Here is a 17268-nt window from a genome sequence, read left to right as displayed (position 1 = left end):
GTGTTGCACAACTTAGGCTGCCATTCGCATTTTCTATGAAATGTGATTGCACCTGATCTGCTCTCCCTTCTAAAAATGCCTTTGAATTTTGGAATCCCCAGTGGCTCTCTCTCTCTCTCTGCTCATTTTCTATTGTCATAATTTCATTAAGGGGGCGTTTGCTTGTATCGGAAAATCTGGGTTTTTCGCAGAAATGCATCTATGGACGTGTGTTTTCGCAGAGCCCACGATGCCAAAACAAACATGGTATCGGGGAAATGCCTCGGGTCTACCATTTTACATGCTGGACCCCCATTTTCCGCGAAAACGATTCCCATGGAAAAGGGATCCGATTCAGCTTTTGCGGCAGAGGAATCCATGGAGAATTGTATTTTGTTAAGGAAATTAAATTGGAGTACTGTACAATGTTATCAGTATCGTATTGGCAGAAATTCAATATGATGCAGGCCTGGATCGTCTATTTTTGAATAAATATAAAAAATACCAAAATATAAATTTTAAATATTATTTTAATGTTTTTAACACATGTCACCTTACTATTGACACATAATAATTTATTATTATTTTCGGGCTGATAAAGAACGATTCAGTTGAATATCGGTAATGGGTGGCCCAACGATTAAGGGCCGATACCGATACTGACAACAATGGTACCATAGTGACAAACGTTTTTATCAGCAATTTCTCGTTTTTCAAAAACTCGTGAGAAATTGAAAAAAAAAATCCATAAATCTTGCATTTTTTGGCAAAATCTCGGCAATAAAAAAATTAATTAAAAAATATAAAATTTATTTTTGATAAGAAAATATTAATAAAAAATATTTAAAAATAAAAATACATGTTTTTTTCATGATAAATAGCTGTTTAAAATGTAAATATCGTGTTTAAATCATGGTATTTATGTTTTTTATAAATCTCACGATATTTTATAAATCTCAGGAGAAAATGTCATTTTAAACTTTCAGGCAATTTCTCGTGATGTTATCGCAAGATTTTCATAAATCTCGCTATATTTGTCACACTTATTGATACTGTATTAACACAAAGTTTCTACAATTGCAGTTTACAACCTCAAAAAATTCAATGAGTATAATTGGGGCTTTTGAAAAGCTATTCCAATGCCTGCATTTCAGGCTTCCAGCATCATACTTGGCACTTGTTAATTTCTTTTGGTCAGTAAATGTGAACGAAGTTATCAACTTCAATGAAGTGCATTAGATCGAGTTCACGAACTCGGCCACATTTCAAGTATGGCTGCCATTAATTCTTGGAAAACTGAAAGTTCGAGATAATCAGAAAGATGACATAAACGGTTCTCAAGTTCCCATTTGGAGAGGCCAAGTCACAATCGCTTTTCATCAGGAGCAATATCATAAAGAAACTGGACAGATAGTAATTTAGTATCCTTCATATCTCACATGTATGAACACTATGACGTTCCCACCCATTTTTTGTCATTCATCCAAAAGTGGGACAATGCCTATTGTGCCCAACTTTATTCGTCACTGACCGAAAGTGGCACACATGTGTGCATCGCGGTGGGGTCTTTGGTGACATGCACGTTGCTAAGTGGTAAGTCCATGTCTAGCCTACGGTATGCAATATTTCTCATTAGCAGCTCAACAAGAAAGCATTAGTGTGCACAATAGTGTGCACAATATATCTCAAGTGCATCTACTCAGCTTCATGCTCCATGCCACGGGAGTCTCTTCAGTCACCCGCGGCCATATGCGATGCTTTGGGGGTGTTACACCACCTGTGACCCGTCTCAATTTTATATATACAAATGGATGCCTTCAATGCAGAATTCGTGTGCCATAGTCAAGTATTTTTTTGCACAACCATATGTGGAGAATGCGTCAGTAACGCTCCAAATTTTCAAAACAAAACTTGGTCAACAATGTATACTTTTTTTTTTCTCTCTACAGCAGATTTTAGAAAAGATCTTTAACAGTGAAAATAGACGATAGTTAATCGTCAATTTTAAAAAATATTGGACAAGTCATAGGTATGTGATTAAGCACTTATTGACCACTAAAGTATTCAATTTACGCAAACCAAAATGAGTTATTTATTACAAACAATACTACTTAGTAAAGTAGTATTCTATAAAACTGGTTTTATAAATGAAATATTCAACACAGTTTGGAGAAACCCTGAAACTTAATGTCGCCCTGCTCTGTATATCACATCGCGGGTTCAGTGTCTATATGTTTCATAAAACGAGGTCAGAACCATCACTAGTCTGGTAGAAAAATATTTCAATTCAAATAAGTATAAAGCTTATAAACATGAGGAACCTCTTCAGACCATAGTGGAAAACAACGTAGCTCAAGTCTCCACGACTTAGTGTATCGGTATCCCACGAATCAAAGCAAGAACTCCTCGAGCTTAGCTTAGTCGTGCGGATATAACTTGGGTTCTTTGTCCGATCGGTCCAGTAGTATACCGATATCAATACCTTTCACAAGGTTATGCATGAGTAATACTAATGAGCAGTCATTCATTCATTTATCGTTGAACCTAATAACTAATGCATTGTATCGATATTAATCATTCACCCCTTGGTATGTGAGAGAAGCATGACTTTGGCATCAATGCGACATTCTAGGGGTTTATTATGTTATGTATTTTCTATACCCCAGAGGCCTGATGACCCTGTCCATAGTAGGGTGGCAGTTTTTATGCCAAGAGACTCCCACCAAGCCAGTTTGGATGCATTCTTCTACTGCAGTAGTGGGGTTCAATCCTTAGATCTTAAGGATAACCCGACCTCCTAACATCCAACTGACGAGAGATCACCTGAACTCTTTGGTCCATAACATCATATAGGCCACTTGAGGTGGTACTATCATTGTCATGCCACAGTGAGCGCAAGTCCTGAAGGGGTTCGACGACATAATCTTTCTTATTAGGACGTCGAGTGCCACATAAGCAATCCAGTGTATTTTGCACCAAGGGAATATGTATCCCAAACCTCACTCAGTTTTTTGAAGCACAAGTTGGTTCTCATGTGGTCAGTTATTACCATTATATTTTATTCATATGCATGCAGGACCTCGCTTTTAACATCTACGGCCTTCACAAGCACTTCACCCCTTGCGGGTGGACAATCAAATCCGGCACAACGACCCTTATGAGTCTTGTTATAGTACAATGTTTCACATGGGCATGCATAGACAACGATCGCTTTGGATCAACTGCTCGACGTATATAGTTGCATCGAGCACTAAACTAATAAGGCACAATAGCTACTCTGGTGCGTCAGCCCTTATGAGTGTGGTGCCCTTGCAGACAAAAGTGAAATGAGGCATCTAGGCAAGGTTCCGACAATGAAAGAATCATCATGCTATTCATACTAGCTCAGACAAGTAATTTGTCAGAAATTTTGGCAGCACTTCCTTTGTTGTCGGAGAAAGTATGACGTTCTTTTTTATTATGGAAGGTGACTTGTCAGAAATTTAGAGAGCACCTTCTCTGCTTGACGGAGAAAGAGCTATGCTCTTTTAAGTTCGGTGAGCATCTTGTCAAAAAATTTGCCAGCACTGCCTCTCTTTGATGGAGAAAGTGTTATGTTCTTTTAAGCTTGGTGAGCATCTTGTCAGAAAATTTGGCAGCACCTCCTCTCTTTGATAGCAGAAGCGCTATGTTCTTTTAAGCTCGATGAGTATCTTGTAAGAAAATTTGGTAGCACCTTCTTTCTTTGATGGAGAAAGTGCTACGTTCTTTTGGGGATAAATGTACATCGTTGTACGTACTTTGCATCTTTCATGGTTTATTGAAAATTCAGGCCTTAGTTAGGCCATACGCTAGTGACATAGATGTTTGTGTAAAAGCGATTTTGCATAAATTGTGAAACCTTTCCAATAGAGGTTTCTTCATCAAATAACATCTTAAACGAGAAAGGGTATTTGGAATCGCTTTGGTGATAGGAAGCAGTCTCTATTTGTATGCTTATTTATACACAGCTATATTTAGTAAAAGCAGGAGACTATGCACATAACAGTGTGATGACAATGTAAAAAGCGTAAGCAAGGCCCGGTGGGTGAAACCAGGCATCAAGCTAAGTAAATTATGAAAAGCAGGAGCCTTGGTACCATTCGACGTGACGACAAGATGAAAGTTATAAGCAAAGTACATATATATTACAGAAAGCAAGAACCTTAGCATGTTTGATGTAACGGTAAGACGAAATGTATAAGCAAAGTGCGCATATATATATATATATATATATATATATATATATATATATATATATATATATATATATATTTATTTATTTATTTATTTATTTATTTATTTATTTCAAAAAATAGAAACCTTGGCACCATTTGGTGTGACGGCAAGACGAAATGCATAAAAAAGTACATATATATTATGAAAAGCAAGAGCCTTGGTGCCATACAACGCGACAACAAGACAAAATGCATAAGCAAAGTATATATTCTAGAAAGCAGAAGCGTTGGTGTTATCATCGCAAAATTTTACTTTTGCAAGTCAAACTGACCTTTGAAAAAGATTTTGAAAATAACTCGTCTCCATTTTAAAATGCGGGATAATTCTGAAGAATGGGACTCGCTTGTCGGTACGAGGTTCAACCGTTCCTGGCACCTTTACCAGGGGTAATTGAACCAAGGATCAATCTGATGCTTTGCTTTACTCAACTTGTCTAAATTAGTGTTCTAGTTCCTGAATGCACAGGAAATCAAGCATGTGCTATGAGATTTTGAAAAATGCAAGTTTGAGAAATATGATGTTTGCTTCTGATATTTGGAAAATGCTTGGAAAAGAAATTCCTTGGAAAATCATGAATTACATTAGAAAATAACCTTTGAAATGGAATTTGATTCTAAAAGAAAATTTGAGAATTCTGGGAAAACCAGTTTCAAAGATAATTCAAATATTTTGAGAAAATCGATTTTGGAACTTTGAACCTTCAAATTGAGAATATTAAACATTGGAAAATCATGATTTGAACTTAGGAAACACTTGAAATATCCTTTGAAAGCTCAGAGTTTTGAGAAAATCAATTCTTGAGAAAGACTTAGAAAATTTTGAGAAAATCGATTTCTCTGAAGTGGAATTGAAAAATAAGTTAGAAAGATGATGCAAATTGAATGAAATGAATGAATGAATAAATATGGATTTGAAGGATATTTTCTGAGGAATTTGAGAAATCCTTTTGGGAAATGCAGTGCATTTTGAAGTTAGCCTAAGAGTGTAAGCTGAATGTGGCTAATACGGAGATCACAAATCTGGGTTTCATTCATATTCTGACTATGACCATATATACGAATTCCACAAAGTTTGTGAACTCCCTAAGAGCTTGTGCATGTGCCATTTGTGTCAATCATAGTGGATTTAAAAAAATGTACATGAATCATACATCAAATATTGAAATTATATGAAAGCAAACTATATGCAATGCATCATATTTTAAGCAGAAATTTAAATTCTTATTCCAAATTTATTTACAATTTATATCACTAATTAAATTTAAATAAAGAAAAATAAAGGAGAATACAGCCTTGTGCATCCCTGAAAAACTAGAAAACTTATTAATGAAGATATGTTGGCTTTTCTAGATTTATCTAGTAATATCTAGAAATTACTGGATTTATCTAGATATAAGTCTTTTTTCATGATTTCTCTGATATAAACATAATAAAAATATGAAATAAAATTGAAGAAATAATAAAAATAAATAACTTTGAAATTTAGAATTTGGGGAAAATTGATTAAAATACCCCTAAAAACAAGACTATGGCCTTGAAATCAGGGTTTTTCAGGAAATATTTTGGTAAAACTTTGGATTTAGGGTTTAAAAAGACTCAAATCAAAGCCAAATCAAATATGAAATTTCCTAGTATGATTATAAATAAGGACAAACTCTAAAAACATAAAATTTCATAAAAGAAATAAAAAATAACTCAAAAAACATTATTTTACCAATGTTTCAGGATCCTACGGGTACCCTGTTTTGCAATATAATCAATTCGAGCATCAAATGAGTTTAAAAATTAATAAAAATCAACACTTGCACTGTTGATAACCCTAAAATTAAACTGAAACCATAAAAATCTATTTTTTACATTATTCAAATACAAAAATTGTACAAAACCCCTAAAATATGCTATTTTTATCTGCAGGCATGTACCTGTCACAGTGTCAAACCTGAATCAGAGTCAAATCACAATAGAAATTCATAAAATTTTATAGAAAACTACTGGACGAAAAAATAAAGATTTTCCTTTTTACAAATCGGAAAAATTATCTCCGGTTAGGGAGATATCATTTTGGCAATCTGTACTCGAATTTAACGAATATAAAATATACTAAAACATGTACTTCTAATTTTGGGTACAAATAAAAATAGAAAACTTCATTCAAAAATTCTTAAATTTTAGCAGTGAATAGCATAAATACAGATAAAGAGTTTCCTTTTTATAGATTGTCAATCGAATGTCCGGTTAGGGAGATACAATTGACACAAATTGACTTAAGGTTTAAATAAAGCATAACGAGTTCTAAGAAGTTGATCATATCTTATGACAGAGAAAAAATAACATACGAAAACAGAAAATAATAGACATTAATACAAAGCTATTGCACTTTACGGATTATAAATCAAAGCTCGGATGACAGAAATATCTCATCTGCAAGTTATACCTGAATCTCAATAGTGATTTTGAGGAACAGGAATCACGGTTCGACTTTGTATGTTTTTGATAGAGTTTTCAAACTCAAAACCCTTGATTTTTTTACAGAGAGTTACTGACAAGTCTGTGAACCTACCATAAAAAAATCAAAATTTTCTAACAAATATTTAAGCACAAACTATCATGATTTCTACAGACCTAAAATCAAAATATGTGAATATCCAATAAAACACTAAAAACTATGATTTAAACATGAGAAATAATAAAAAACAATATAAACAACATAACGAAATTGAAATAGATGTTGGAATATATAAAATAAGCACTAATATGATAAGAAAATAAAAAAAAATCCAGAGAATCCATGGTTAGATTTGATTTACTCTTTGAAAAGATGGATTTAGCCCATTTAACGGGCAAATCTCATGTTTCGTTGGTTAAAAACATAAAAAATAGAATTCCAAATGATTCTAATGGATTAGAATCCTGAAAAACACCATTAAACAGAGTTAGATCATCTTTTTGAACCAATTTTGAGGTTCTTGAATGAAAACCATGGTTGAATCCAATATCAAATGGGCAACAATGGCTAGAATATGGAATAAAATGAAGAAAAACTAAAAATAATAATAAAAGAGGAAGAGGATCATACCTTGGATGTTGCAGCAATGGGGGAAGCAGCTGGGACGAGAGAGACCACAAAAATTGGAGAGGGGAAAGAGAGATGAGAAACTCCCTTAATGCCCCTATTTATAGAAATTTTAGAAGACTCCTAATTAGGTTTAAAGTTTGACTTTTTAAAACTTACCTAAACTACCTACCTATGGGGGGGGGGGGGGGGATTTTTTGAAAGGTCCCTAACCTAAATGGACTCTAGCTAAACTAATTAACACCTAACTAGACTTCTATCTAACCTAAAAGAATTTCAAATGTGGCGCCACCTAGTGTGGGCCCACATTGGATTTTTAAAACTTCAATAAAAAAAAACTTAAAACAAGAGTTAAAAACCAAAGTAAAACTGAATTTTTCAAAATCATTTTAGACTCTTCTAAATCCCTAACCTAACTAGAACACTGACTAACCCTAGTCCAACCCTGACTTCTGCAAATGTGGCGCCACACAGAGTGGGCCCCACTTGAATTTTCAAAAATGAATTTAAAACTTGAAAATAAGAGGTTTTTCAAAAGAGATTCAAAAAAATAGACTTTAAAATTGAAAGTTTTGAAATGACACAGAGTCCTGACTGGGTCAAAACTCCTCTAGATATGGCGCCAATTGAATGGGCCCCACATCAGAGTTTTGAAAATTTTGAAATGAAGACTGAAAAAGGCTTTAAAAAGGAGTTAAAATCAACAGATGGAATTCAAAAGTTTTGAAAGTAGAGTTCTAAGCGGATTGAGACTTTGGACCAAAGTCCTGAACCAACTAGGACTCTGACATTTTAGGTTTTTGAAAGCCAAATGGAAAAGTTTTTGAAAGATTTTGTTAGAACTAGTAAAATGAGTCGAAAAATGCAGTCACGGTTAGAGTCCTAACTCAACCGAAACTCTAAAATAGAGTCTTAAATCAACTGGAACTCTTTAAAATGGACCAATTTTGGAAAAACAAATGGAGAAAATGGAAATGTAGGTAGAAACAAGATTCAGAATAGAGTCGTGATCAAATTAGGACTCTGAGACAGAGTCCTGATCGAACTAAAACTCTAGTTTTTGGGGTATTTTCTGAAAAACAGATAAAAGAATTTGTGAAAACCCATGAAAATGGCAACAATCAATGAAATCAAAACAGAGTTCTGATCCAACTAGGACTCTGAGAACAGAGTCCTAATTCGACCAGGACTCTTAAAATTTTGGATTTTTGAGAAAACAAACAAGAAGATTTTGAAAAATAGGTGAAAATAAGGTGAAAATTGAAGTCTGGTTCAGAGTCTTGATCTGACTAGGACTCTGAGAAAGAATCCTAATTCGACTAGGTCTCTGAGAATTTTTTATTTTCAAGAAAACAGATGATGAGATTTTAAAAAGAACTTTCGAAAACCAATGGAATTAAAGTGAGAAAATGAACTCGGGATAGAGTCCTGATTTGATCAGGACTCTGGGATAGAGTCCTGATTTGATCAGGACTCTCGAATAGAATCCCGAAATTTTGAAACCCTGTGATAGAAGTGTAGCAATTTTGGTTTCTGAAGAGATAAAAGAGAAGATTTTTAAAAGATTCTCTCAAAATTGAAATCAGGGTCAGAGTCCTGATCCAACTGGGACTCTAAAAAAAGAGTCCTGGTTCAACTAAAACTCTGAGTTTTGACTCTTTTTGAAGGGTTTTGGAGAAATTGGTTGAAAATTGGTAAAAATAATGATAAAAGATAGAATCCTGATCTGACTGAAAGTCCAGAATTTTGACTCTTTTGAAAATCAGATAAGAAGGTTTTCGAAAACAGGTGAAGAACAAGAGTAAAGGATGAAATCGGGATAGAGTTTTGATTCGATTAGGACTCTGAGAAAGAGTCTTAATTCGATTGAGACTCTAGAATTTTGGCCAAAATGAAGGATTTTGAAAGATTTTCTCAAAAACAGGTAAAATGGTAGTAAAAGGTAAAGTTCTGATCTGACTGGGACTGTGGAAAAAGAGTCTTGATCCAACTAGGACTCTGGGATTTTGGTCAAAATGAAAAGAATGAGCAAGAGATATGACTACAACTGGTTAAAAATCAAAATGGAGTTTTAAAAAGATTCAAAAGATGAAAAGACACAGTCCTGATCCAACTAGGACTCTGAAATTTTTGAGAAATTTGATAAATGAAAGAATCCAAAATTGACACCACCTGGATGGGTCTCATTTGAGGATTGAAATTAGTTAAAATTTTGTTTTAAAACAAATGCAAATTGTTTTTCTGAAGAAAATAACATCCTGGCGGTTAACAAATGGAAAATGTCGATTCAAAATCCAGGTTTTTGAAATTGATTTCGAAAGAAAAGTTTTAAAACTCAAATCTGGATTTAATATTTTGAAAACAAGAGTTATGGATCTCAATAATGGAATACAATGACATGCAATGCCATGAAATAATATGAGATGATATGCCAAATGCATATAGTGGTGTGCAATGACACCTGAAATGTAAACCCCGGATGAGGGACTTGGAATCCCGGACCCCTGGCAGAGACGAAGAATTTGGAGATTCTCATCTGAGGATGAGAACTGACAACTGAAATCGAGCCAAAATAAGGATTAAATCTTGCTTGTAAGGTAGAGTGTTGAAATTTTTATAAAATTTGGGATGTGAACAGCCCTGGTTCAGATTTCGACCAGCTGGTTCCTTGAAGACTACTGAGAGTGGGTCCCAGTGGCAGGAGGCAGGTGTTTGTGAATGAGGGTAAAAATTTGGGGTGTTTATAGTTGGCACTATTCAACGTGCAAACCTACCAATGATCAGCGATAGTAGCTCAATACGACATTTGAGTCACTCCTAGGTCATCGCTGGCACATCATTTACGTCTGGTACAGTCACAACTAAGAGTGTCTCTTACAGAATTCAACGGTGCAGCGAAACAATGAAGTTTAAACCAAAACTGGATTGGACCTAGTTTAGGTCTAACTGGTTTCGAACCTACCTCAAGTGTGCTATGCTAGGTCAGAAGGGTTAGACCTAGTAAAAGAAATGGTAGAGTAGTTCAAGCAGTCAAGGCTAAGCGATTTTGTCCCAAATAGATTCGTTCTAGGTCAGGTGGGTCCAAGCTCACCTCAAGTAGGCTCAGCCTAAGTCAAGTGGTCTTGACCTAGACTAAATTCAAAATAAAAGAAGAGAGAGAAAGGCTAACCTAGTAGGTCAAGTTGACTTGACCCATCTGAACTCAGCCTAAGCTAGGCAGGTCCAAGCTCACTGTAATTGGGCTTGGTCTAGGCTATAACCAAGAGAGAAGAGAGAGGGAAGAGAGAGGCTAGAGAGAGAAAGAAGAGAGAGGGGGAGGAACGATTTTTCTAAAGGGGGTCTCCTCCTATTTATAGAGAAAAAAGTGGATCTTGGATCCACATGGGGTCTGGTTCTGATCCAGTTGGTCCACTTGATCCAAGGTCCAAACTTAATGGCAAAGTAACTAAATGACATTTGTGTCCCTTTGAGGCTCACTTAATAATTGAATAGGATATTCATATGGGGCCCACAAGATATTTTTGGTAAAATATTTTTGTGGGGTCCGCTAGATATTTTTGTGGGGCCTGCATATTTTTGGGGGTTTCACCGATATTTTTTATGAAAAAATATGAGTATACCATTTTTTTTCATCTTGACGAGATAAAGTAGATTGGCTATATGAAATTTCCTAATTTTTTTTAGGGAGAGATCGTTGAAATTTGTTTGTTTTGAATTATGGGTCAATATGATAATTTTACATAAAATACCTCTTAGTTTTATTCAGAATTTTTACTGAAAATTTGTAAGTCTTATATCATTACCCCCTTAAAAGAATTTTGTCCTCAAAATTTTATTATTAGTACTACGTGAATAGCTCAGAATATTTTTTTCACATATTAAATTCAGGTTCTCAGGTGCAATCATCTATGCCATGGTGTTCTCATCTCACTTTAAAAAGTGAGATGACCTTTGATCTAAGTACTTGTTCATAATGGTCCACGATTTCTACCAGTCTTTCTTTCACAGTCATATCTTCTCTGAAGTCGATATTCTCATGTTAAATGACGTGGAAAGGGTCATGAATGCATTTTCTAAGCATTGACACGTGAAATACATTGTGTATTTGAGCATATTGGGGTGACAATGTTATTCAGTATGTTGTTTCTCTGATTCTGTTCAGAATCTCGAAAGGACCAATGAATCTGGGGCTTAGCTTCCCTTTCTTTCCAAAACGAAAAGCACTTTTAGTTAAAGAGACCTTGACAAAAACCTTATCTCCAATCACAAAATGAGTTTCTTACGTCGTTGATCTGCATAGATTTTCTATCAGCTCTGAGCGGCGAGTAGTTATTCTCGAATCATCTACACCTACTGAGTGTAGTGCTGAAGTACAATGAGCAAGTCAAAGGTTCGCTCACCAACTTCATTCCAATGGATTGGTGATCAATAGGGCCTTCCGTACAGGTCTTCGTACGGTGTCATCTCAATGCTAGTGTGATGGCTATTGTTATAGGCGAATTCTACCAATGCTAGGTGTGAATCCCAATCCCCTTTCTTTTACAACATACAGTCTTATAACATATCTTCGAGAGTCTGTATGGTGTGATCAGATTACCTATCAGTTTGGGGATGGAATGTCATGTTGAACTTTAGTTTTGTCACCAAGACTCTCTATAGTTGCTCCCCAAAGTAAGAGGTAAACTTTGGGTCGCGATCAGAGATAATCGACACCGACACTCCATGGAATTAAACGATCTCTCAAACTTCTGCCAATTTTTCTGTGAAGTACTTAATGTTGATTGGCAGAAAGTGAGCAGACTTGGTGAGTCTGTCTATTATCACCCAGATTGAGTCATGTTGTCTCCTGAATCGAGGTAATCCTATGATAAAATCCATCATAATGTCTTCTTATTTCTATTATAGAATTTTGATTTGTTGTGTCATACCGTCAGGTCATTGATGTTCGATCTTGACTTGCTGGCAGATCAGGCACTTTGAGATAAACATAGCCACATCCTTCTTCATACTCATCCACCAGTATTTTCTTTGTAGATCTTTGAACATTTTCGTGCCTCCAAGGTGGATGGCGTATTTGCTATTGTGTGCTTCTTGAAGTATTTCTTCTCTCAACTTAGGGTTATTTAGAACCCATAGCCTTTCCTCCATCCATATAACTCCATCTTCCTTTAAGTAGAAAAAAACGTCAACCTTCGTAGCCCTCACTTTTAGCTCTATATATTAGTGATCTTTGAATTGTTCGACTACCATGCGAGTGAGGATCTCAGGCTGCATTATCAAGCTTGACAATTGAATATTGCCTGGATCCATCATAAATTTCTTTCAGTTGATGAAGTCTTCCATCAACTTTCATTGTTCTATGAAGCTGACAAGAGTGTCGATCGTCTTGCGGTTACGGGCATCGGCTACAGCATTCGCCTTTCCAAGGTTATAGCAAAGCATGAATTTGTACTCCTTAAAAAATTTCAGCCATCGTCTTTGCCGCATATTCAACTTTTTTTTAGAGAAGAGGTACTTAAAGCTTTTATGATCTGACATGACATCAAACTTCTCTCCATATAGGTAGTGTCATCATATTTTAAGTGTGAATACTATAGCGGCAAGCTCCAGGTCATGGGTTGAATAATTTTCTTCATGGATTCTCAGTTACCGTGATGAGTATCTGATCACCTTTTTGTTTTGTATCAACACACAACCCAGATCCGTTCCTGAGGCATCAATGTAAGCTACAAAGCCTCCTTGACCAAAAGGTAAGGCAAGGATAAGGGTTGTAGTAAGCCTCTGCTTTAAAATTTCAAAGCATTCCTTGCACTGGTCGTTCCATCCGAACTTAACTTTCTTCTTCAAAAGCTTTATCATAGGTAAGGAAATTTAAGAGAAGTCCTGTATGATTTTTTGGTAGTATCCAGCAAAGCCCAAGAAGATGCGAACATTGGTGATATTCTTTAACTGTTTCCAATCCAACATAGCTTCTACTTTTGTGGGATCTACTATTACCCCATCTTTTAAGATTACATGCCCAAGGAACATCACTTTGTAAAGTCAGAATGCATATTTCGAGAATTTGGCATAAAGTTGATTCTCTTGAAGGGTCTTTAAGACAATCCTCAAGTACTCTTGGTGTTCTTTACTTTCAGAGTAGATGAGGACACCATCGATAAATACGATGACAAAGGTGTCTAAATAGGGTCTGAATACTCGGTTCATCATATTCATAAAGGCAGCAGACACATTAGTGAGTCTAAAAGGCATCACTACAAAGTCATAATATCCATATCACGTTCTAAAGGCCGTCTTGGGTATATTTTCCTCCTTGACCTTGAGTTGATGATACCCAGACCTGAGGTCAATTTTAGAGAATACTCTCACTTTTCAGAGTTGATCGAATAGATCCTCAATCCAAGGCAACATATACTTATTGTTTATGGTTGCTCGGTTGAGCATCCTATAGTTTTTTCACAATCGTAACTATTCATCCTTCTTCTTTATGAATAAAATAGGTGCTCTCCATGGTGCCACACTCGGTCGAATGAATCTTTGTTTCATCAACTCTTCTAGTTGACTCTTCAGCTCACAGAGATTTGTCGGTGTCATTCAGTAAGGTGCCTTTGAAATTGGTGTAGTTCTCAGTAAGAATTGGATTCCAAACTCAACCTCTTGTAGCAGAGGGAGTCTCGACAATTCATCAAAAAATTCTTGCACTACCTCCAAGCTCTCAAGAGGCATAGCAGTTAGCTCTTCTACCGAGAGACTTACTAGAAAGACTACACAACCCTTCCTAAGGTACTTTTGTGCTTTTAACGCTGATATGACTCATTTCTACGGGACAGGTCTAGATACCAAATATTCCACCTTAGGTAACCCCAGCCAAGAGAGTATGACTTTTCCCTCATTGCACAAAATCTTGGCATGATTATGGGCTAACCAATTCATTCCCAGAATGATGTTGTACTGCATCATATCGAGTAGGACGATGCTAGTAGGCAAGTATTGCTCTGTTATCTCTATATATAGGTTCTTCACACATTTTGTATACTTTATGCGAGAACTCAATGGGTTGTACACTTTAATCATTTTATCTACCGGTTCCACCAAGGTGTAGAGTTGTTTTATAAAATCGTCCAAGATAGAAGTATGCGTAACTCCATAATCAAACAAGACATAAGTGGCATGTCTATTAACGGGTATGGTGCCTTCAATCAGGTCACCATTAGCAACTTGCTCAGTGGTTACATCATATACACAACCTGACGCAGGTCTCTGCTCTATTCTTAGTGGTGGCGGTCATTAGAACGGAGGACGTTGTTGTACTTATGGGGAAGGTCTGGCCAGTCCGGTATTCCTCTATCATTTATCTGGGCCTTTTTGGCATAATTCCTCACATACTATCCCATCTTGCCACAATAAATACAACCACCCGTGTCGCGAGGACATGGTTTTCCACGACGGGTCGAGCTACACTTCTGATAGCCAGGGTTGGACTGTTGGCCAAGCTGGACTGTTTATTGCCTTGCTGGCAGTTTCATGATCGACAAATAAGAGTTCTTTCTTTGAAACTTCCTCTTACGAAAGGTGGTCATGATTCCTGCCCACCTGAGAACGTTCTTTTGTTGTTCCCATTGCTTTATACTGGCCTCTTTCCTGCAACCTCTTTGGATCGCTTACAATTCGTATTAATCCTCGAAGTTGTCGCCACAACGGCTTGGAATGCCTAAGGTATACTAGTTATCACACGAGATCACAGCCCTTCCTGCAACCCGTTAATGTATTTGTCAGTCATCTTTTGGCCAGTCTCGAATAACCTGAAGCAGTACGTTTAAGGTTCTAGAACTTGATGGTATAATCGATGAAACCCATACCACTCTGTTCTAGTTTCAAGAACTCCATCTTCTTCCTGTTTCAGGAGTGTATTAGGAAGTAGTTATCCAGGAAGGCTCTTCAAAAGTCACCCCAAGGGATGACCTTATACTCTGAAAACTGGATAATCTTAGTGGCATCCCACCACTTTTGTGTATTGTTCTGAACTGATATGTGACAAAATTGGTTTTTCTTTCTTCTGGTACTCCCAGCATTAGGAACGCACGTTTTGTCTCTTCGATCCATCTTTTCGCAAGTATTGGATAAACTCTACTGGTGAAAACTAGTGGGTCTAGTTTGAGAAACTTCTCATAAATAATTCCTTCAATATTCTTGTTGTGAGGAGGGGTTGATTTCTGCCTCGTCTCATGGTTGACAATAATCAAGTTGTTGAGGGTTTCTAACAGAAACCTCTGAGTGTAGGGCTTCTCGCTCAGCGCGGTTTTCTTTATCGTGGGAGTTATTTATCTATTCACATATAATTAACATAATTTAATTTTTTGATCACCATAATTACAAGGGTCACACCTCACTGGTAGACATAGGTGGCAAAAACCTCATACATGAGTCCACTGACTCAAACATGACCAATTTCTAAGAATTAAGTTTCTTCTTTGACATAAAGTGCCTAAGATAGTCTTGTTTATTGCTACATCACCTTGGCTTGGGCATAGTTGAAGTGTGCTCAAGCGATATTTTCACACTTTTAGGTGAAACCATGGGGTAGACTGGTGATGCCTGTCCATTCTAAGGCATGGCAAAATGACAACTTAGAGAGTCAAAAATCATAATTGGCAAGTAGAAGAAGTTGTGTCCCTTGTTTGGGTCATCCAGGCTAGGGGAGGTGTTTTCAAATGATAGCTCGATGAGCGATAAAACATAGCAGGAAAAATCCAGTCATTGCCTCTTAGGCTAGATGATCCTACCAAGATTGATGGGGTACTACTACACTCTATACTAGAGTGATGGGGTCCACTGATGCGCGATGTCTCATCTTTAAGACTATGCGCTATCTATCGATCCACGTCGATAGTATGCTTTCTTTGGCATTCGTTAGCGAAATGATCATCTTCGCCATAAAACTGACAATCATGGACTTCAAATAGGCATAACCATTCAAAGTGTATAATGTGTTACCGATAACAATAACCACTCAGGTCGTGAGTTGCCATTTATATTTGACAAAACTTTTTGCAAGATCAAAAACTTGGAAGTAATACTTACAGTTCGATATTGAGAACATGACAGATCTTTAACTAGGTTTCTCAGACTTGGGCTCTGATACTAATTCTATAACGCCTCGGATTTTCAAAACAAAACTTGGTCAAAAATTCATAAATTTCTTTTTTATTTTTTTTTCAGCGGATTTTAGAAAAGATTTTTAGCAACAAAAATAGATGATAGTTAGTCATCAATTTTAGAAGATATCAGGCAAGCCACAGGTATGTGGCCAATCACTCATTTACCACCAAAGTGTTCTATTTAGGCAAACCAAAATGAATTATTTATTATAAACAACACTGTTTGGCAAAGCAATATTCTATAAAACCGGTTTTATAAATGAAATGTCTAATAAAGTCTAGAGAAACCCTAGAACTTAATGTTGCATTGCTCTGCATGTCACATCACAGGTTCAGTACCTGTATCCCCCATAAAACAGGGTTAGAACCATCGTTGGTCTGGTAGAACAACATTTCAATTCAAACAAATATAATGCATATAAACATGAGGAGCTTCTTCAGGATGTAATTGGAATCAACGTAGCTCACGTCTCCACGACTTAGTATATTGGTATCCCATGAATCAAATCAAGAGCTCCTCAAGCTTAGCTTAATCGTGTAGATACAAGTTGGGTCATTTGCCCGATCGGTCCAATAGTGTACCCATATCAATACCTTTCACAAGGTTATGCATAAGTAATACTAATGAACATTCACTCATTGATTCATCGTTGAACCTATAACTAATGCATTGTATCAATATTAATCATTCACCCCTTGGTACATGAGAGAAGCATAACTTCGGCATCAACACGCCATTCTAAAGGTTTATTATGCTATGTATTTTCTATACCCCAGAGGCCTGAAGACCCTGTCCATGGTG

This window comes from Nuphar pumila, chromosome 8 (assembly GCF_984573655.1).
Source record: "Nuphar pumila chromosome 8, dmNupPumi1.hap1.1, whole genome shotgun sequence".
NCBI lineage: Eukaryota > Viridiplantae > Streptophyta > Magnoliopsida > Nymphaeales > Nymphaeaceae > Nuphar > Nuphar pumila.
The sequence above is the reverse complement of the archived record's forward strand: the minus strand, read 5'-3'. Positions refer to the sequence as shown.